Source organism: Bidens hawaiensis, unplaced genomic scaffold, assembly GCF_021521415.1.
Source record: "Bidens hawaiensis isolate Kalapana, Puna unplaced genomic scaffold, B.hawaiensis_p1.1 tig00080876_1, whole genome shotgun sequence".
Taxonomy (NCBI): Eukaryota; Viridiplantae; Streptophyta; class Magnoliopsida; order Asterales; family Asteraceae; genus Bidens; species Bidens hawaiensis.
In genome coordinates, this window is record NW_027503739.1 from 3,054 (window position 1) to 26,023 (window position 22,970).

General features: G+C 34.3%; 1 pseudogene; it reads right to left on the reverse strand.

Annotated features, from left to right (window-relative positions):
• Window positions 1–17,536: 17,536 nt before the first annotated feature.
• Window positions 17,537–18,440, reverse strand: LOC143607283 (ricin B-like lectin R40G3; annotated as a pseudogene).
• Between the last annotated feature and the right edge of the window lie 4,530 nt (window positions 18,441–22,970).

The window sequence follows — 22,970 nt, forward strand, 5'->3', positions numbered from 1 at the left end:
CCCAAAACCTCCGGCATGGCTTGATAAAGATACACAATCCCCAACCCGTCTATCTTCGAGTCGACCACCGTTCTTGTTCTTGGTTCGATAGCCTCTAATAACCTTTGAATCCTGAAGATGGCCTTAATCTTTACCGTCCAAATCGTATAATTAGTGGACACAAGAATCGGGAACTGAATCGATATGGAACTTGGTTCTTTGAGAAAGCTGACTTGATTACTTGGGCCGTCTCCTATCCTTTTTCTTATTCTTTGGTATTTCAAACTAAACCATGACTCAACCTTCTTCTTGAAACAAAATCTTGATCCTCTTTCAAAATCTTGACCGCCTTAAAAATTGAGGTCTCTCGCTTAGCAAAACTACCTTTTGAGTGTGTTCAAAGACAAATATTTTCTTGTTTTCTTTCGTAGGAACCAAATTCCATAGAACCACAACCGGATGCAATTCTTGAATTTTTCACAAGAAAAAAAAATTACAAACAAAGAAGAATACTCTTTTTTTGGTAGCCTATGTACACAATTCACAATGAAAAGTCAATATACTTTGACTTCTCCTAATTAAGAGAATAAGTGATAAAACCTTCCTGACTACTTTTTTCTTTTGGCCGAAAAAATAGAGAACCCCAATTTAACATGACCGGGGTTGTTCATGACTAGTTTAACATTGAAGAAACCAACTTAGATTTCTTGAAATCAACCGTCTTGCCTTTTTTTCTTTGTTTGCCGGAGACTAGCTAGCCGCAAACCTTGCCGGAAATCGTAGGAACCAACCGCAAGATATTTCTTTCTGGTTGCCGATCTTGATCTTCAATCGATCTTAGAACCCGTCGTAGAGGTCTTGAAACCGGATATGATTGCCTTCCTCGCCAGACTCGTGGTCAATCATCACTGGAACTTGTTGATCTATACTTAGGCTCAGATGCCAATTGATGACAATAAGATTTTCAAGTCTAAACCTTTATTGTATTGATTATTACTGTTATTAGTGATTATTTGATTACAAATAACCCCTAATTATAATCATACAATACCTTTCTAGATAGGAGAAGGAGAAAAAATAACTCAAAACCCCCTTGATTTGTAAGTACGACAACTAGATCCCCACACTTACGCAAAATTACACTAACAGAGTCCACAACCGGAAGTAGACCGCGAATAACTTGTTATCTGTATTGAAATTTATCTCAAATAATTAACACATTTCAACACAAATAGGAAGTTAAATACCCATGGATGTAAAAAAAAAGCTTACATTGAGATAATGGAGGAGTGATGTTGCCGCCCGCTTGAGAATTGAGGATAATTGGTTAATGGCGGAGGTGATTAAACATGACAGAATCATGAGAGTTTGTAAGACAGAGAACATAATCGTAGAAACTCATGTGTGTGTGTGTGTGTGAGAGAGAGAGAGAGAGAGAGTACCAACAGGGACGGCTTGAGCTTGAATCTAGAATACGTAAATGAGAAAGGATACCAGAGTTGGGTATCTATTGTTGATCAGTTATTCATGTAAGTAATATAAAACATGATAAATATTAAACCTATAAACCTGTTACAGCATGGAGAATAGTAATCGCAGCAGAGTATGAGATAGTTGACATGTTTGTCATCTTGGTCGAGTTCCCCTTTAGGATGTATAGTTAAGGATGGTGTTAGGGTTTTTGAGAGGAACCCGGTTTTATGAGAGAGAAGGCACACAAAATTGTTATGTGTGTGTGATTAGGTTATGATGTTAATGTTTATCTCTCTATATATACACCCAAGGGGAAACCCTTTATTAGTTAATTATAGGTAATATGGTCCATCAACAATTACCAAACTAATATATAATAAGGTTTACTAATATTTTGATCTATTATAATATAAATGATTATAATGGCAATATATAAATATATATTGTTATATATTATTCTGACATCTATATTCACAAGAATTTGAATCAGCCCACCGTCACCAACCGATGTTGTCTTCCCCGTGGAATCTCACCTCTACAGGCAAAGTTTCGCAAACAGAAGGGTTTGGGTTTGTGCATTGATTAGAGATTTGAGAGGAATTCAAGAGTGAAGTTCAAACGTGGCAACAAATGAAACTAATGTCAGCTTACGTGCTGTAAAGCAAAGATAAGTGGCGACATATAGAACTAATGTGAGATTACAGCATATATAACATGGTGTACAACAGTTGTATGCGCTAATGAGAATGAATAGTGATTCCTAGACACAAACCAAGTTTATGATTTAGTATATATATTAATTTTGTTAAATTTTAAAATAATCCTTATTTTAGTTTCGTACAATTGTTTTAACATTTAATATATTATGCGACATTAGTTTTTATAGAATTCCCTTTGTAGGTATCCATATAACCAGATCTAACAAGAAGTTATCGGATCTAACGTTTTGAGTGATCCAAAATCACCCTAACCGAATATGAATCAAAACCGAACATTATATAATGAGAGAACCCGAAAACCTATTCTTCAACTCCTTACGGAATTCAGTAAATGGAATCCCTTTATATAATGAGGAGGGATTCCGTAGGCTTCCAGTGGACCTACAAGTCAAATTACCATGAAGCCCAAGTCCATAACATAGTATGTACCCTTGCACTTCTGTCCAATGACAAACCATAATTATAAATCATCTATAATCAAAATAATGACAATTATAAATCGTCTATAATTAAAATAATGACATAATAAATAGAACGATGTTTAGATATCTAAGGGACGTAAAAATGACACCAACAAACTTCTCCTTGAACTCAGCTCGATAGTCTTCAACATTAACTCCAATGTTAGCATCTTTTCAATAAAGTCACTTCACAATCTTCTATAACATCAGTATCATATTGCTCAGCCAGATGATTAGCTTTAGTTTTAAATGGTGCAATTTGTTGAGGAAATATGTTTGTTCGTCATTCTCATCGCCTCGTTATATGTTGTTGTCATTATTGTGATTATCGGAGTAGTGTGACCATCAGAATAATCCTCCTGAACAACAAATCCCATAAGAATTGAGTTGAGTTGAGTCATCATCATAATTATATCATTGACAGTTCTTGCTAGAAGCATTCAAGAGAGGTGGAGAATTGTCATTAGATTTCGCGACTTTGCGATTGCTGGAGCTGGTGTAGGAAAAGTGGTTCACTTTTAAATAAGATAATAATAAAAATATAATAATGATACTCTCGTTAATCGTGGGAAATTCACTTAGTACAATACCGTTTACAAAAGTACATAAAAAGAATATAAAATGCAAATTTATATACCGAAATGATTCAATTCATATCTTACTAGGAGTGCTTCCATAAGGTTTCTTCTAGCATCCATGTCACGAGTCTTCATCGCTTGAGTCTTCAACAAATGTTTATTCAAAACAACAATTCGTTTATTAAAATTGGGTAACGGTTTTGGTTGAGGATCGTGTTAGACACGGGACCCTTAAAACAGATTCCGTGCCTACTCTCAAGCGCGTCTGTTTCCCAGGGTACAACAACCGGAACAGTATGTGTACTGCCGGAGATGGCCACGAACCCGAGGAAGTCACCGGCTATATTGGTGTTTATCAAGATGTAGGAAAATTTGTTGAAGTTGTTTGACTTATGTATAGAAAGTGCTACTCTCTAAATTTTGTCATGAGTGTGTGTAAGTGACTCCAAAATAGTTTCTAAGTGTTTTTACAACATGAACCAACAAGTTCATTATATACTTACACAAAATGAGAAATACTCAACCAAAATTAATATGTCATAAACAATAAAATTAATTTAGTCATAGACAAGATAATTAATCTTGTAATAAACTTGAAATTAATTATTGTAATTAACATGGTTAAATACTTTTAATTAGATTTAAGTGGTGAATCAAAACCATCATATTTATTCGTGACATGAGTTGAAACAGACTATTTTACCAGGTCCAAACAACTGTTCGCAACAGTCCGTTATGCAGGCGCGGCACTCATGCGCTCCTACGTGGGACACGACGTCAAAGATAAATCCAATTTTCTCTTCTTTAGTTATTCCAACCATACAACTTCGAGCATTGATATTCATTCATCTAAGCTCCGTTTTGGACACTCAAATCAATATTTATACAACACATATATAAATATATTATTCATGTCCAAATTTAGTGAAAAACCCATTTTCACTAATAAATTTCCAACAATCCCCACATGAATGGAGATCAATCAAAACACACAAAATTTCCAATGAAAACCTCGACAGTTGAGTATTGCAGGATAGGTAGGTGTTACCCTTTGAACCTTCCTTTGTGAAGCATACTTAGCCTCCTAGCGGTTTGTAGACGCGATGTCTTTGAACAGACCCCCATTTGTGGAAACGACAATATGCTTCACACAATACTCTTCTTAGCTGGGCACATCCCCTCACTGTCGTGTCCGTTATGGTCATGGAATACTAGCCTGGTTCTGTGAAAGCTCTAGGAACTGCGCACCCCACAGTTTCATTCGAAGCGACCCCACTTCTCTTTCACATAGGTGATTTTATCTCAAATCATTAAAAACATTAAGGTTAACACGATTTACACAAAATCATCAACCATACATTATGCTTAACCTCACAACATGTCACCGTTGTTAATAGGAATTGACTAGGAAGTAATTTAACTCCCTTTTTTTTGAGGATATACATATATATATATAAACATATATATTAGCTTGTATGTAAACATATACATTAGCGATGCCCCCACAGTGACTACCCTTCGGTTATATGATTAAGTTGTACTATTGAACTTAGCTCTTGGGATCTCCAGTCTGCTAAGTTAGGTTTCCCTCATACTTCTTTTTCCCACGGGCTTTAGTCCCATTCCACAATTTCATCTCTCGTCAACCCTCGGGTTGTTGGATCCAAAATATTATCTATTACTTTGTCAAGTCATTTGTAGATAATTTCAGTTTGAGATGAGTTGTTATGATGTATTCTTAACTTATAAGTTAATTTTCCTATATTCAAGCTTCTATGACTATAACAACAGGTATCACCTTGAACCTTGTTATAATAAATATTATGTTTTAGGCGAACACGTGTTTGAAATATCTATTTGGATCACCAAATTCTTATTGCCAAACATTAGCAATCAAATATATGCCCAATATTAAAATGCAAGTTACTCCCACATTTAAGTGTTATTGGATAGCTTCCAAATGGGGTAATGAAAGGTTCTCCCTTTCTACGTGTTTGAGAATGTTCTCATACAACCAATTTTACATCCCAAAGGCCCAAAGGGTCGGTTCTTAAATGTCTCATCCCCCCACATTTCTTGCCATTTGAACTACTATTTGTATAACCTTACTTATGACAACAAATGTTTATAACGACATTTAGATACCCGTGATTTGAACAAGAGTTGCCTCATTGTATCAGTGAGTTCATCAATGTTTATTTTGGTACTCAATAGCTTTTGAGTTGACCAACCAACATATGTCATTGTCATAAGTTTGTCATCAAACCAATGAGTTTAATGCCCTTCCTTATAATGAATGAAAGTATCTTTCAACTTTCTCTACACACGAATTCGTTGTGTGTCCATATATACGTTTTGAATATATAAAGTTAATTAGTCTTCGGGGAGTACCATAATTAACTAAGTAATAGTCTAACATGCTTTAGACTACAATACTTTAGCATGTGAACAGAAGATGCATCATTCTGATCCTTCACAGCCTCAAGGTATAACATCATATACCTTGTTCACATTTACTTAGACACACCACAAACTTCAATGTTTAGAAAAAATCTCTAGATTATTTCATGTTACAAAACATGACTTTGTTATTCAGTTCAAGAACACAACTCTTTTTCCCTTGATCTTCAAGGCTTCAGCATTTGACTTATGTGGACTTACACATAAGTCTTAATCCAAGTCAATTTTGGTGAAGACCTTGTTTTCTTGAAACCATATATTAGGATACTCTCCCAAAATGAAGGACACGTCCTCCACATAGTTCAAACAAAATTGATAGTGGTAGAAGCATCTACGAGTCCATCATTAGTAAAACTCTTATAACAAATCTTGAACGATTTATTATAAATGTTAATAATAATAATAACATATATTTCTTTCATATGTTGTAATCAAATTAGAATTCACACTTTGTGAAATTCTCATGTTGATACTCTCAACTTTTAATGATATATTTCATTCTTGTGTATATCCTTTCAATACACGTATAGTATTTATCATGATACTCTCACGATTTAATCGTTTGATATCTTGTTTCATCTTGAAACTCCAAACTTAAACAATGACAAAACTAGTCCAAAACTATAAAGTTGTTTACATGAAAAACTACTCACAAGTAGTTGAACAATTAATTATGTTCACAACATTAACAAATTGTGTTAACAAAATAATTTACTCGAGACTAGCTAATATATGGTTCAAGATGTGCTAATTATCTTTCTAGCAACGAACCAATATTAATTGCAAAAGACGTGTTTTATTCGTTCAAGTCATATCTTAAGTTTGCAATCGTTTTAATAATAAACTTTATGAGTTTTATATTTTGATAACCAATCAAGACCATAAACTCCAAAATATATTTATTAAATATAACATTTTCTAACCCACTCGTTAGAAAATTAAAACGATTACAAATCGTTTGTTCACCAAATATAGTTTTATCACACTAATCCGATTCTAACACGCTCGTTAGAAAAATAAACGATTGCACATCGTTTAAGTAGATGGTTTATAAGATAAAACGATTCTAATACACTCATTAGAAACAAATGTTTACTAAACGATAAAATGTTGGTTCTTATTAACATAAGCCATTCCTAACTTCTGGTTAGAAATAACCAATTTTACAACGTTTTTAAAACTTGCGATTCTTATGAACCACTTCTAAGACACTTCTTAGAAAATAAAAAGAATATACTTGTTTATAAAGCTTATTAATTTATAAGATTTAAAGCGGTTCTAAGACGCTCCTTAGAAATAAGCAATTATAAAAAAACGTTTTAGAGGTTATGATTTATAAATACAAAATCGGTTCTAAGACGCTCCTTAGAAATAAACGGTAAAAACCGTTATAAAGCTTAGTAGTTTATACGAATAACACCATTTCTAACACGCTCATTAGAAGGTATAAACCATCAATTCGCCAAAAAATCTTTTTTTTTTCGCACACTGCGAAATACCTACTTCGCAAACAACAAAACCCTACCTCGCATCCCACCTTGTATGTTTATAAATACATATGGTTTTACTAAACCAACATTTTCTAATACGCTCATTAGAAAATATAAACATTTCAAACCCAATAAGACCAGAATTATTACGCTAAATAATATATATTCTAACACGCTCGTTAGATGAAAAATGATTATAAAAACCATTTTAAATTAAAAACCCAACGGTTTTCCAAATCGTTTCAATATATTGTGATTCTCTTCACACAAATATATATGCAACAAAATGAGCACTTTTGTTCATCTCATCTATCACCCACTTGAAACTTATTTTCCATATTAAGTTTTGTACTAAACAAAATCAACATGGATTTTATGAGTCAAAATAAAACCGTCATTTTATTAATGACATGTTTAGTGTCAAGTTCAATAACAAACTCCCATATTAATTCATGAGAGGAAATTGTCAAAAATATTATACGATTTGTAACGGTATTCGGATTTAATATTGTACTCCAATATAAATAAATCTGTTATCTTTTGGACTAATCAAATTATTTCCCTAAATATTTATAAGATTTTATAGGGAAAAAAATCCAATTAACATTTTAAACTTTCGTGAACCAAAAATCCTTATCAATAGGTTTTAAGATTGAACCGTCAATCTTCACGAAATCTTGTTTTAAGATTGTAGGAAAAATGGTTCACTTTTAAATAAGATAATAATAAAAATATAATAATGATACTCTCGTTAATCGTAGGAAATTCACTTAGTAAATACCGTTTCCAAGAGTACATAAAAAGAATATAAAATGCAAATTTATATACCGAAATAATTCAATTAATATCTTACTAGGAGTTCTTCCATAAGGTTTCTTCTAGCATCCATGTCACGAGTCTTCATCGCTTGAGTTTTCAACAAATGTTTCTTCAAAACAACAATTCATTTATTGAAATTGGGTAATGGTTTTGGTTGAGGATCGTGTTAGACACGGGGCCCTTAAAACATATTACGTGCCTACTCTCAAGCGCGTCTGTTTCCCAGGGTACAACAACCGGAACAGTATGTGTACTGCCGGAGATGGCCACGAACCCAAGGAAGTCACCGGCTATATTGGTGTTTATCAAGATGTAGGAAAATTTGTTGAAGTTGTTTGACATAAGTATAGAAAGTGCTACTCTCTAAATTTTGTCATGAGTGTGTGTAAGTGACTCCAAAATAGTTTCTAAGTGTTGTTACAACATGAACCAACAAGTTCATTATATACTTACACAAAATGAGAAATACTCAACCAAAATTAATATGTCATAAACAATAAAATTAATCTAGTCATAAACACGATAATTAATCTTATAATAAACATTAATTATTGTAATTAACATGGTTAAGTACTTTTAATTAGATTTAAGTGGTGAATCAAAACCATCATATTTATTCATGACATGAGTTGTAACAGACTATTTGACTAGGTCCAAACAACTGTTCGCAACAGTCCGTTATGCAGGCGCGACACTCATGCGCTCCTACGTGGGACACGACGTAAAAGATAAATCCAATTTTCTCTTCTTTGATTATTCCAACCATACAACTTCGATCATTGATATTCATTCATTTAAGCTCCATTTTGGAAACTCACATTAATATTTATACAGCACATATATAAATATATTATTCATGTTCAAAGTTAGTGAAAAACCCATTTTCACTAATAATTTTTTCCAACAACTGGTAGGAAAAATCTTGGTGTACTCATCACTATGTCGAACAAAATTTGCATACGAACAAAAACAAAGCTCACACAATCCTATCTCTTCAATTATTGCCCATTGTTTTACCTTGTGTTACCAAGTTTTAAACATTTTAAAATGTGTGAAACATCCAAAAACAAAGCATATATAAACTAGGTTGTTTATGAATAACATTAACAAATCCTTGGGTCTTAATTGTACTATGCATAACCTGTTAGACATGATTAAGTAGCTTCATAGACTAGGTGCTAGGAAACCAATAAAAAATTGAACCATGAACCTTAAATTAAAACCTCTTAGGTATTAGTTGGGCAATTAAAAAAATGATTTAGAACCCTAAAAAATCTTTTATATATATATATATATATATATATAGCAATGTTAAAATAAGAAGTAAAACTATCCTAAAAAGTGTAAGAAGTGTTTTTTACCCTTAAAAAAATAAAACACACCGAACTAAAAACACACTAACAATATCCACCATCATATAATCACATCCAACGCCAGATATTATTTCTCACACTTCTTACAAATAACTCACTTCTTATTCTAACCCCACCCTATATATATATATATATATATATATATATATATATATATATATATATATATATATATATATATATATATATATATATATATATATATATATATAAACGAAACCACTAAAAGCTCTTTGGTCGCTCGGCACCACTCACAAGCCATCAGATTTATCATTTGTAAATGGAGGTCTCTCATGCATTTGATTTAAATTCATGAGTATTGGTCTCACCAAACCTATATAGCCCTTAAACGAGTTAACATATTATTAAATTAAATTAATCTCATAAAAGATTTGACATGAAAATGATATGAAATAGTGTTTGAATATAATATGATTTTTTTAAAAAGGATACTCCCTCCGTCCCATTATAAGTGTTTAAGTTTGAAAAACAAAAAGTTTAAGGTGGTTTGAATTATTACTTTTTTTTCTTATCAAATTACAATAATGACTTTGAAAAGTGGGTCCATCAATAAAGTTTATTAATGTTAGTTGTGTGTTTAAGGATAAACTTGGAAATTGACTAATAAAGTTTGAAAGTTGACACTTATAATGGGACAAATATAAAAGGAAATGTGGAAATTTATAATGGGACGGAGGGAGTATTATTTATAATTAAGAAAACATTTGTTTTTTGAAAAAAAAAAGAATATGCGGATCATGAGTCTCACCAAACCCAAATAGCATCTAAACGAGTTATGAAATCTCATTTATTTGTTAAACTCTATATTCATCAAACCATAATATAATTTTTCAATATGGATTTAGTTACATTAGTGATTTTTATACTTTTAATTTTAACTTAAATTAAACGTTTCACAAAACTATATCCAAATTATAATAAAATAACATAAACAAACAAATATAAAAATTAAGAAGAAGATTTATTCAATGTATCATCTAAAAATGAGCATAGCCTAACACAAATGGATCAAAATAGGTTCTAGTATTATTAAGTTCCTTACAATATTTAAAATTAAAATTCAAAAAAATATATTCACGACTAGTTTTTATCCCCCGTATTACGGGGGTTGTTTTATATTGTTTGTTCTAATATTTATTTATTTTTTAATTTATATTTTTTATTGTATGAAAGTTAATAATATACTTATGGTTTGATGATAAATTATTTCACAAATAAATGAGACGTTATAACCCGGTTTAAAAGCTATATGGTTTTGATGAGACCCAAGACCCGTTTATTTTTTTTACTATGAAATTGGTTTTTTAATTATAAATAATATTTATGAAAGTTAATAATATACTTATGGTTTGATGAGACCCAAGACCCGTTTATCTTTTTTACTATCAAATTGGTTTATTAATTTAAATAATATATATATATATATCTTTTTTAAAATAAATAAGATATTATTTTTTTATTATATCATATTTTATAGGATTGTTACATAAATAATGTGGTGAGAATAATTTTTTAATTTAATAAGATGTTATAACCCGTTTAAGGAATATCTGGGTTTGGTAAGACCGATACCCATGAATTCGGGTCAAATGAATGAGAAGCCTCCATTTAAAAATCAAGCAAATTTGGTGACTCCAAAAAAGTGGGAAGCGACCACATCGCGATACGTAGGATTTTTATGTTTTCGTTTATATATATTATAGATATTAAAGAAAAATGTAAAACAACCTCCGTAATATGGGGAATAAATGCTTTATTCTCACGAAGATCAGAAAATCGAATTTCGAGGTTGTATGTTGCAAGGTTCGAAATCGAGCAATGCTTGAAAGTGGTAGCAATGAAGATTGTCTTTGATTGCAAACGATGACGACCAAACATTTGGGATTGCAGAAGACGGCGACATCGATTTAGGATATAAGGTGTTTAAAGATGGACATCGTATGTGTAGAGAAGAGAGTTATGCAAAACCTAAAAATTGGGTTATAACCCGTGGCTATCTTGGTAACATAAACGGGTCAAAACCAGGTTAAATCAATGAGAGCTCGTCATTTATAAATGAAGCAATTTGATGGTCCCATAACAAGTGGAGAGCGACCGAAGCGCGACACGTAAAGAAACACGTACGTTGTGTCAATCAGGTTACCATAGCGGCACAACTTGCAATACTCTACCAAGAGACGTCAACCAATAGCCACAAATCACCGAGTTAACTGCCAGGCGCAATATGCCTTTTCTTTTTCTTTTTAATTCTTTTGCTTTTTTTATTTAAATTTAGTCCTAACTGATAATTATTATTAATTATTAGAATTGGTTGTTTTGTTTGGGAGAACTAAAAGGATGAAAGAGCAAGAACATGTTGAAGTGCTAGAGCATGTAGAAATAGAATTAAAAGAGACGGAGAAGCTAGGCGAACTTAACTTACAAAACAGCGGGTGGCTATTAGGCTATGTGTAGTAGGGTAGCTACAAAATTGAGCGTTTTGCGACATGTGGCGCACAATCCGCAAGAGTAGATTTTTGTTTTTAGGGTGTAATGATGTTGTAGCCCTATATATATCACACACATATATAATAATAATAATAATAATAATAATAATAATAATAATAATAATAATAATAATAATAATAATAAAAGAAACACACATGCAGGCGACAAATACCCCCCCCCCCCCTATCGCCTCAAAAATCGCCTGGGGCGGTGCTGGCGCCCAAAATCGCCTAGTTGCCGTCCACTACAATTGGTCTTAAGGTATGTTAATTTAATATAATTTTGCTAGCTCTGTATATTTATACAACGTTAATTGTCGTTTAACAATATTTGTTTATATATTTCGTTCAGACCTTTTTTCCGGCTCGTATAGGTACTTGAATCCTCAGGACTAGCCCTATGGATGCCACATCGGTAGGGCAGGAGTCTTTTTGGTGGAGTGTTAACCTTTGTTACTGTTAAAGTGTTAATCTGCTGTGTACGTAGTGTTGTGGCCAGTTTTATGCTGGTTATTTGGTGAAGTTTATATTCCGGTGTTTAGGTTTCCGGTCACCATCTTGAATAAAATCTTCATTTACATGTTAAAATTGTTTAGCAAACGTTGTCAAACTTCGCCTCCACCCTACATACGAATTGGATTGTCACTCTTTGACTTTAATTCAAACTCACTTGTAACTATGTTTCCCTATAGCATCTTGATATTATGAAACAAAAATGAATAATCTTTGAACGATAGTTTGGAAAAATTGAAAAATCGCATAGCAAACCAGCATTCGAACATAATGACCATAAATTGTTGAGATGATTCGAACAAGTGATTGTTAGAGCTAGCCGTTGAAAATCGTGGGAATTGCTTAAAGAGTCAATAAGTTGTCCAGTTCTTTTGCAATTGTTTTAGTTTATTAATCACGTTTATGTTTACCAAGTCTTTAGATAAGTTTGTTAGGGTTTGTTTCAGTATTTTATTTCAGTTGTACTTGTTGCCTATAAAAGGCGGTCTTAGTGTAATGAATTTATTATCCAGCTAATCATTCAATAATCGTGTTGTTATATCAATCTGATCTTTCAGTTTGGTATCAAAGCCAGGTTCTGTATTTGATCTCAATCACAATTCACACTTCAACCTACCTTTGTAAAACCCTAATTCTCGTTCTTTTATTCTCATGGCTAATAACATCAGTGGTGTCCCCTCTACTCCTTTTCCAATCTTTAAGGGAGAGGGTTATGAGTTTTGGAAGATTCGTATGAAGACGATCATGGTCTCACAAGATCTATGGGATTATGTGGGGACATGCTTCAATGAGGCCGGTGGAGATAGAGTAAGGCTTCGTGAAAATAAGAAGAAAGATGAAAGGGCCTTATCACTCATTCAATCGGCTGTTCATGATGAGGTATTCTCTCGAATTGTAGGAGCCACCACATCCAAGCAAGCTTGGACACTCCTGCAAAAAGAGTATCAAGGAGACTCAAAGGTTTAAATGGTGAAGCTGCAAGGACTCCGAAGGGAGTTTGAGACCATTCAAATGAAGGAGGGGGAACCAGTTTCTAATTTCTTGTCCAAGGTGATGAAAATTGTGAATAAAAACGTTCGTATGGTGAAGATGTGACGGATCACACAGTTGTTGAAAAGGTACTTAGAAGTTTACTGGCCAAATGGGATCACGTAGTGGCTGCGATTGAAGAATCAAAAGATCCGAGTCGGCTGTCATATGACCAACTCATGGGCTCTCTACAAGCCCATGAAGCAAGAGTGAATAGAGGGGTCTCACTACCTCAAGAAGAACAAGATTTTCAAGCAAGACAAGAAGACACAAGTCTATTTGCACGAGGAAGAGGTCGTGGGAGAAGCTTTGGTCAAGGCAGAACTAAAGTTCAATGCCAAAATTGCAACAAATTTGGGCATATGAGCAGAGACTGTTGGAGCGTACCTCATGCAGGGGCAGCAGTAGAAGATGAGAATGATGAAGATGAGGGTCAGCTTCATATGGCTATTGCATGTGATAATGATGGGAGTATCCTCATGGATCGAAAAGAAGTCAGTAAAACAATCAAGGATGTGTGGTTCCTTGATAGTGGTTGTTTTAATCACATGACGGGGCAAAAGGAGCTGTTTGATCACATTGATGGAACCAAGAAAGTAAAGGTTAGAATGGGGAATGGAAAGAAAATACAAGTGGAAGGCAAGAGTACTGTGAAGTTAGATACTATGGCTGGAAAGCATAAACTCATTAATAATGTGCAATATGCTCCTAAATTGGACTACAACTTATTAAGTGTAGGGCAATTAATGACTGCACACCATAAGTTGTTGTTTGATGAAGGAGTGTGCACTATCACAAATAAGAAAGCAAAGAAACTGGTGTGCACTGTACCCATGTCAGGGAATAACACGTTTCCAACTAATATTGCACAAACTAATGGTGTGGGTTTGTCAGCAATGAGTGATGAAACTCTCATTTGGCACTTGAGATATGATCATCTTAATGAAAGGAGTCTGCAAGATTTAAGTACAAAGGGTATGGTCTACGGGCTGCCAAAAGTGAAAGCGTGGAGTGTTTGTGAAGGGTGTGAGCAGGGAAAGAAGGCAAGATAATCTTTTCCTACATATGGATCTAGAACAACACAGATCCTTGATCTCATACATGCCGATGTATGCGGTCCAATGTCAGCTCAATTTTTAGGAGGCAACAAGATGTTTCTGTTATTCACTGATGACTACAGTCGTATGACTTGGGTTTGTTTCCTACAAGAAAAATAAGAGGTATTCAATAAGTTTAAACTGTTCAAAGCCAAGGTCGAAAATGAAACTGACATGAAGATAAAAGCTTTAAGATCAGATAGGGGAGGAGAGTTCATAGCACAAGACTTCATGAAGTTTGTGAAGTTGAATGTATAAGAAGAGATCTAAATGCTCCGTACACACCAGAGCAAAATGGTGTCTCAGAAAGAAAGAATAGGACTGTGGTTGAGATGGCTACTAGTATGCTGCATGAAAAGAATTTTAGTAAAGTTTTTTGGGGAGAGGCCATTGCCACTGCAATATACATCAGATATTTATCTCCTACCAGAGCATTATATAACCGGACTCCATATGAAGTATGGTATGATTATAAACCCTCTATTCATCATCTTAAAGTGTTTGGATGTGTAGCCTATAGTTTGAAGCCCAAACAACATAGAAAGAAGTTTGATTCTAAAACAAGAAAGTGTATTTTTATTGGGTACTCACCCAATTCTAAAGCCTATCAATTATATGATCCTGCTACTAGAGGTGTTGTGATTAGCAGGGATGTAACTTTTGATGAGTTGGCAAAATGGTGTTTTAAAGGAGAAGGGAAACATGAGCTGTCAAGTGAGCTTGTGATGAATGTTGGTAGCACAAGTATGGGATGTCCAAACAATGATAATCGAAATAATGAATCGAATGAAGAGCCACCAGAACCACAAACACCAATCAATCATGGTTCAAGTTCTTCCACATATGCTACCTCTGCCTCAGATCAGACACCAGAGAGCAAGACCCCTAAGGTACATGCACTTGCAGACTTATATGAATGTAGTTCACATATGGAAGATTACTAGGCCTGTCAACTAGCCTTATCTTCCATGGAACCATCAAGTTTTGATGAAGCAGTGGAGCACAAAGAATGGGTAGATTCTATGCAAGTAGAATTGGAAGCATTAAAGCATCACAAAACATGGTCATTAACTGAGCTTCCTGAAGGAAAGAAAGCCATTGGGCTCAAGTGAGTATATAAAGTATAGGTTTCGGATGAAGGGGAAATTCAGAAGTATAATGCTAGGCTTGTTGTGAAAGGCTACGCACAAGAATATGGCATAGACTACGAAAAAACCTTCTCTCTCGTGGCACGTTTTGAAACAATTCGTGTCATAATTTCTTTGGCTCCTCAACAAGGTTGGGAGATATATCAATTCTATGTCAAATCGGCCTTCCTGAATGGGCCTCTTCAAGAGGAGGTGTATATAGTGCAACCACCGGGGTTGAAGTCTATGGTGAAGAAAACAAAGTTTATCGGCTACACAAGGCTTTGTATGGGCTAAAACAGGCCCCAAGGGCCTGGTATGACAGGGTAGACACATATCTCCAACAACATTCATATATCAGGGTCAAGTGTGAGCCAACTGTTTATGTTAAGAAGGTTAGTATCTCTGAAGTTGTTATCATTTGTCTATATGTCGATGATATTATTTATACTAGCTCTTCAAAAAATCTGTTATGGGAATTTAAGGAAAAGATGGTGAAGGAATTTGAAATATCTGATCTTGGTAAGTTAGCTTACTTCCTTGGTTTGGAGGTAACACAAAGACCTGATGGTATGTTTGTGTCTCAAAAGAAGTATTCAAGAGATATGTTGGAAAAGTTTGGTATGATAGGGTGTAAAGCTGCAATAACACCTATGAATCTAGGATAAAAGTTGCATGCTGGAGATGCATGAGGTCATGTAGATGGAAGATTGTTCAGAAGCTTGGTTGGTGGTCTGTTGTATCTAACTCATACCCGGCCTGAGTTAGCTTATTCAGTTGGTGTGGTCTCAAGGTACATGCAACAGCCCTCTGAATATCATTTTGGTGCAGCCAAACGAGTGTTAAGGTACGTGGCAGGAACCATTGATTATGGTATTTGGTATGGTAAAGGAGAGGAGATTTGTTTGGAAGGTTACACTGATAGTGATTGGGCGAGTGCAATTGATGATAGAAAGAGTGTATCAGCAAGTGTGTTCTCTATTGGAAGTGGTGTTGTCACTTGGAGTTCCAAGAAGCAACTAATTGTAGCATTGTCATCAACTGAAGCAGAATATGTTGCGGCTACTAGTGCAGCGTGCCAAGCAATGTGGTTAAGACAGCTCTTGAGTGAGTTGGGCTATGAACAAATGAAAGCAACTAGTATTTTTTGTGATAACATTTATGCAGTGTTTTTATCCAAAAATGTAGCATTACATAGCAAAAGTAAGCATATTGACATCAAGTATCACTATATTAAAGATCTAGTGGAAGCTAAGCAAGTAAACTTGGAAACGTGTCACACTTAAGAGCAGCTTGCAGATTTGTTGACAAAGGCTTTAGGACCTGATCAGTTCTGTTATCTGAGAGAAAGATTGGGTGTTAGAAGAATTGAATCACAGGAGGATGTTGAGAATGATTCAAACATGTGATTGTTAGAGCTAGCCGTTGGAGATCGTGGGAATTGCTTAAAGAGTCAATAAGTTTTCCGGTTCTTTTGCATTTGTTTTAGTTTATTAAGCACGTTTATGTTTACCAAGTCTTAAGATAAGTTTGTTATGGTTTGTTTCAGTATTTTATTTCCGTTGTACTTGTTGCCTATAAAAGGCGGTCTTAGTTTACTAAATTTATTATCCAGCTAATCATTCAATAATCATGCTGTTATATCAATCTGATTCTTCATAAATGTCAATTATATGATGAATAACAAAACCAACTGAATTAGATATGCAAACTGGTCTTCATCAAAAAACAAATACAAAATACACATAATTAAAGAGCTCCATGACTTAAATTGGTTCCAACACGTCAAAATTCAAACTCATCGTCTCCTACACGAACCAGAGAGATTAGTTTTAGATACAAATTAACAAAAATTATATAGCCAAACAAAATTCATTGGAAAACTTTGAAAACCTATAGACTTGTGAAACTTTATGCTATTGCAAACAGATAGCAAACAAAGTTTTATGTAGACATGCCGTGCAAATTAAAAGAAAAACATACAAAAAATATAATGTTAAAAAAAAAACTTACAATAGAACGCGATAGTCCACCTTTGGTCATCGGTGTCATTCCATTCCCAGAAAACAATTTCCTGCACATGTGTATCCGATTTATGAGCAGTTCCATTCAGATGAATATTATTGGCAGCCCGAACAGCTCTGTAACCATCACCTGGGTTCCTACCTCCATAGGACAGACATATCAAGAACATTTGGGTTGTATGCAGTCAGCTGAACCTGAAAACACACACAAAACAATTATTTAAAACAAGACACTTTCTTGGACAAAGGAATAATATTGAAGTAAACTTCATCGCCAATCCGGCCTAGGCCGGGTGGTAAAAGCTTTTGATGAATATAATCTGTTCCTTGAGATTGCATTTTGAAAAAAATAAAGAAAAACAAACTGATACTTAGAAAAATTATTTTACAAGTGAATCTAATATTTGATTTTATGATCAAGAAAGAAGAATACCGGATACTTAACACCAATAGCGTGTTTCAACGCTTGATCAGTTGCTTTATTTACCAACGCAAAAGAAGAATACCCCTCTTCATCCTTAACGTCACAACCAAACTTCTCATCTTTAATCCAATGCTGTTTGGTATATATTCACATAAATTAACTTAAGACATTAAATCTGAAAAGTTAAACCTATGTAACATTAACGTAACATAAAACATACCTGGTAAGGATCAGAAGTGTTGGTAGGGGCAAGGATCACTTTACCATCCCAAATGGTAAGTGAATGATCTGTTTTGGCTTTGCAATATACCCTAACAGTTGGTGTATTATCAACAAAAGAAGCATGTACGGTTGCGGTCAATGCGGGGTAGAAGATGATGATCGAAAGCGTAGGAGTTCATATGCTCAAAACAATAATAAACCCATATTCCTCGACAACTAGTAAGCTCATGAGGTGCTGATGGGTCTTCTTCCCTTTGGTGGCTGTGACCAAAACAATGCATGGCTAATAATTTAGAAGAAACGGTTTAAATTTTAAAATGGTTGCATCATATATATATATATATATATATATATATATATATATATATATATATATGGTGTTGTATTTATGAAGCATGCAGCATAGATCTACTCCATCGGTTTCTTACACCCACCGCCAAAACCTTTCATTATCCCCTAGGGAAGAGGAAGACTTTTGAGACTATTCATTGTATCCCCTAGGACCTTTAGTTACTGCCATTTTTCTTTTTCATTTCCTTGATACATTGCTACTTGCTTTTTAGATTTTTGAATGGCCGTAGACTAGCAAATCGCTATTCATCAACAAGAAAAGAAAAATAAAGAGTTTGTAACTTGCATGCCTACTATCCAGTTAACACTCAAGTTCTTTCATGTGGACCTACCCAAAAAAAGCTTAAAGTTATTATTTCTTCCACTGTCCTGAAGGAGCATGGACTCGCACCATTTGAACATTTTATCATTGCGTTTGCTCCATAGACTCCACAACGTGGCATACTGATTGGATTATCTTGCTTTGTGTTTGACCTCGGCTACAATGATCTTAGAGAGACACAACATCAGTGATTGAGAATGCAAAAAAGGAGGCTGGCACTGTCTTGAAATACTTTGCAAACGGAATCTGCCATGGAGCATGTAGTGAACAAATGATCCACCAATTTGTTGTGTTCCGAGCGAAACGGACATCGTACCAACATGAATATTCCTCCTCAACAGAGCAATCCGGGACGTAGCAATTCTTCCCAACTACATTTTCCAACATAATACATTTACTTTCCACGGTACTCAATTAACCCACTCGTATGTGTGTTGGTTTTCGGTTACCGATTGATTACTCAAAAGCAAACCGATCAATTTAACCGAATACACTCTTTGTGGCTGCAATCAAAAACTACTTGTCCTTGTCATTGTAATACTTGGCTCATAAATGTATGGAGCGAGTATAGTTTGCTCCTCTCCTTGAGATTGTACGGAATGGTTGTGGCATTTGTCAATTTCGGTGTTTTTGTTTACCCGACCCGGGCTCGTATTCGGATTTTTATTATTTATGAAATCAAGTGTTTATTAGTAATTTATGTTATATAATTCATTTTGGTATTTAAACATGTTAAACATCCTTAAACTACTTAAATTAAACTTAAAACGTTTTTTTAGAAAGCATAGGGACTAAAGTTACCAAATCAGGAAACATGGTGGAAACCACCTCGTCGCGTCACGCGACGAGGGTTGTCTAGTTGGCCACGCGATGCGACCAGACTCTGCAGTAGATTGGATCAGTTTTGGGTCGTGTTTCAGTTCGTTTATCTCGTTTTTGACTCGTTTATCCTTAATCTTCATCCTAATCTCATCCAATGTTCAAATCTTTGGTTCTAGAATATTTCCTAAATATTTTATCATTAATCTACGACTTATATAATCTAATCTAGGATAATTATCATGTTTGAATGTTTATCTTATTCATTTTTGAGTTTTATAAAAGGTAAGTTGATTTGTTGATAAACATTAATCTTGAATCCGATTCCTATATAAACATATCATTCACCGTGTTCATTCTCTACTACACAACTTATAATCCTCACCCTCTTTCATAAATTCAAGTGTTCAAGCAAGGTGTTCTTCAATGTTTGACTTCGGAAAAGTCAAGCGAGTCTTTTAATCCACAATCATCTAATTCTTATTCGTTCCCAAGTAAGTTTGTGAATATTCTCTATTGCAAATCATCTTAGGAAACCAAACCCATCTACCAATTTCGATTATTGACAGGGTTTTGTCGGTCAATTTCTGTCCGACCCATTTAGGGTTCATAAATGGTTTAATGTCGTGCTTTCTCAATAATACATCCTCAAGTCAAAATCAACTTTCGGTGCAGAAGAATTTTATGTTTCTTTTAACGTTTTACATCTGACGGACCAGAACCCGAACTAAGATTCACTGTTTGGATTCTGACCCGCATCAACTCGCATAAAATTTGTTTATTTTATTTCTTGAGTTCTATTTATCAGTTTGATGTGATTTCAGTGGCGTTATTCTTGGTTTTGACTCTAGTTTATTATCTCAAATTTGTAGGTCTTTTGGGTTAGATTAGTTAGCACGTTAATTTCCTTGTTTATTATTATTTTATTATTATATATTGCCTAAACAATAAAGCTGAGTAATTCACACCCTTCTTTTCATCTTTACCTTTCGGGGGTAACATCCGTACCATATGTATCAAAGTTTATTTATTTACATCCATACCTCATCAACCACAATTCGATATTATGTGTGTATGAATTTTTGCTTATCGATGACATGCTATATGGTTATGTGTTTATTTTATTGTTTAGTTGTTGGGCTACCTCATCCTCATCGAGTATGCATACCTTACCCGGTAAGCTGGCTTTGTGCTAGACCGAAAGGGTCCACATATATATTTTATTTGGTAATGTTTTTATATCATCAATGTTGTAATGGTTTATATTCACATACGAATTGGTTGTTTACAATATAATAATACGTATAAACTTGTGTATTGCTCACTCAACTTTTTGTTGATCAAGCTTTATTTTTACGTGTATTACAGGTTTGCTAGTCGAAGATTTAGAAGCTCGAGAAGACATTTAGTTGAATTTAGGTTGTTGAAGAATAAAAAATTTATTTGAATAATGTTATGGAATTTGTGATGTATTTCGCCCTTATGTGAAATCAAATAATTAGTTATTGTCATTATTATTAATAGTGTTTTCTGAGCTACTATGCAACCAGTTGCGTCCCGGTATGTTCCGTCGTAGTTTGGGCTGTGAAAAATATTACCCAAGACCAATTCCACATGAAGGTGTCGTCCAATCTCCTACAACAATCTAAAACTTTGCTATCTCACCCACGAACACTATAGCGACATTCAACGAGTAGGGGGATGGACGAGCCGGCGCTAGCTGGTGCGTGATTGACTTCTAGCCGTTGAGGCTTTGGGAAATAGGGAAACCCTTGTAACTGTTCGAACCAACTAAAAAATACATTTTAATTTTATTTTTAATTTATTTAACAACCATTTTAACTTTTAAAAATTACTCACTATATCTATTTCTCTCTACATTCTTTTAAAAATATACCTCAATTCTCTTTGTACCTTAAAAAATCTACCTCATTTATAAAGAAATATGGATCCATGGGGAAATAGTTACCACCCGTATTTCGTTCAGGACAATGTCGTGTATATCATGGAGCTTGCCCATAACTTGATTTAAATGCCACCAACATCTCACGGCTTTTTTTTTTCGGAGGCGTAAGAGCCTCCTAAAGAAGGCGTTAAGGGAAAACTATCGCACAAAGCTTTCAAGAAAATCTATTTGAGGTGGCCATTCAACGGGAGGATTGGGCGGAGAGGCTCCAGAGGAGGACGCTCCAAAATGAAGAGCAAATCCTTGGACGCCAGATGAGAAAACGACTTTGTGTTGTGCTTGGGTTGAAGTATTCCAAGATCGAAAATGTTGTATTTTATCTCACTTTTTTTGGTTTCGTATCAAATTTTATAATTTTTAACATATGTTAACTATTTATTTATTTATTTATTTATTTGTAGCGGAAATCCAAATTATTTGGACTTAAGTACGAGAGTTGTTCTATTCGTTGGTGGAAAGTACAACACGTATGTTGATATGATACGGGGTGGTGGTCCGAAAGTTGCAAATTTATCAGACTATTTATGAATCTACATTATAGAGGCAGTCGTCGCATGCGGCCGAGTGGGGTGATGATCTTCAAGTTTATCTATTCATATGTGAAGAATAGAAAGCATTGGTGTTCAATAAGCATGGGATGGTAAAAATGTTTGACGGACTACTTTTGGAAGGTACTAAGGTCGTTCTATAATGGTTAGAGATAATTACATCTGCGTATTTGTCTCCTTAAGTAGATCGAATGCGCATATAGGTATCGAATTAGATGTGGTCGGCAAGAAGATGCACCACAAGTCCCACGTTGACCACTAAGAAGGGACTGGGTAAAGAACAATTAATGATGTCGATTCAGATGTTAGCGCTGACACCTATAAAATATCGAGTAGTTTCGTCACGGCGGCGGAGGCGAAATTTGCTAAACAAATGTTGAGGAACATGGACTTTCTTACCAAGAACTTCGACGACCCAGATACGAGTCGTTGAGTGTTTTTTTTGAAAAATAATAGGAGCTTTTCAAAGGAAAATGGAAAATGATCAAACAGTTAGAAAATAATTTTGTTTTTTTATGTATTTCATATTTATTTTTTATGTTGTTTAATGTTTATCTTTTATTAGAAAAATTATCTTTTAACTAATATTCTTGTTTTACATTTTCAAAAAGAAGAAGGAAGAAGAAAAAGAAAATGTGGATGAAGCGTTCGTTTACTTGAACCACAACA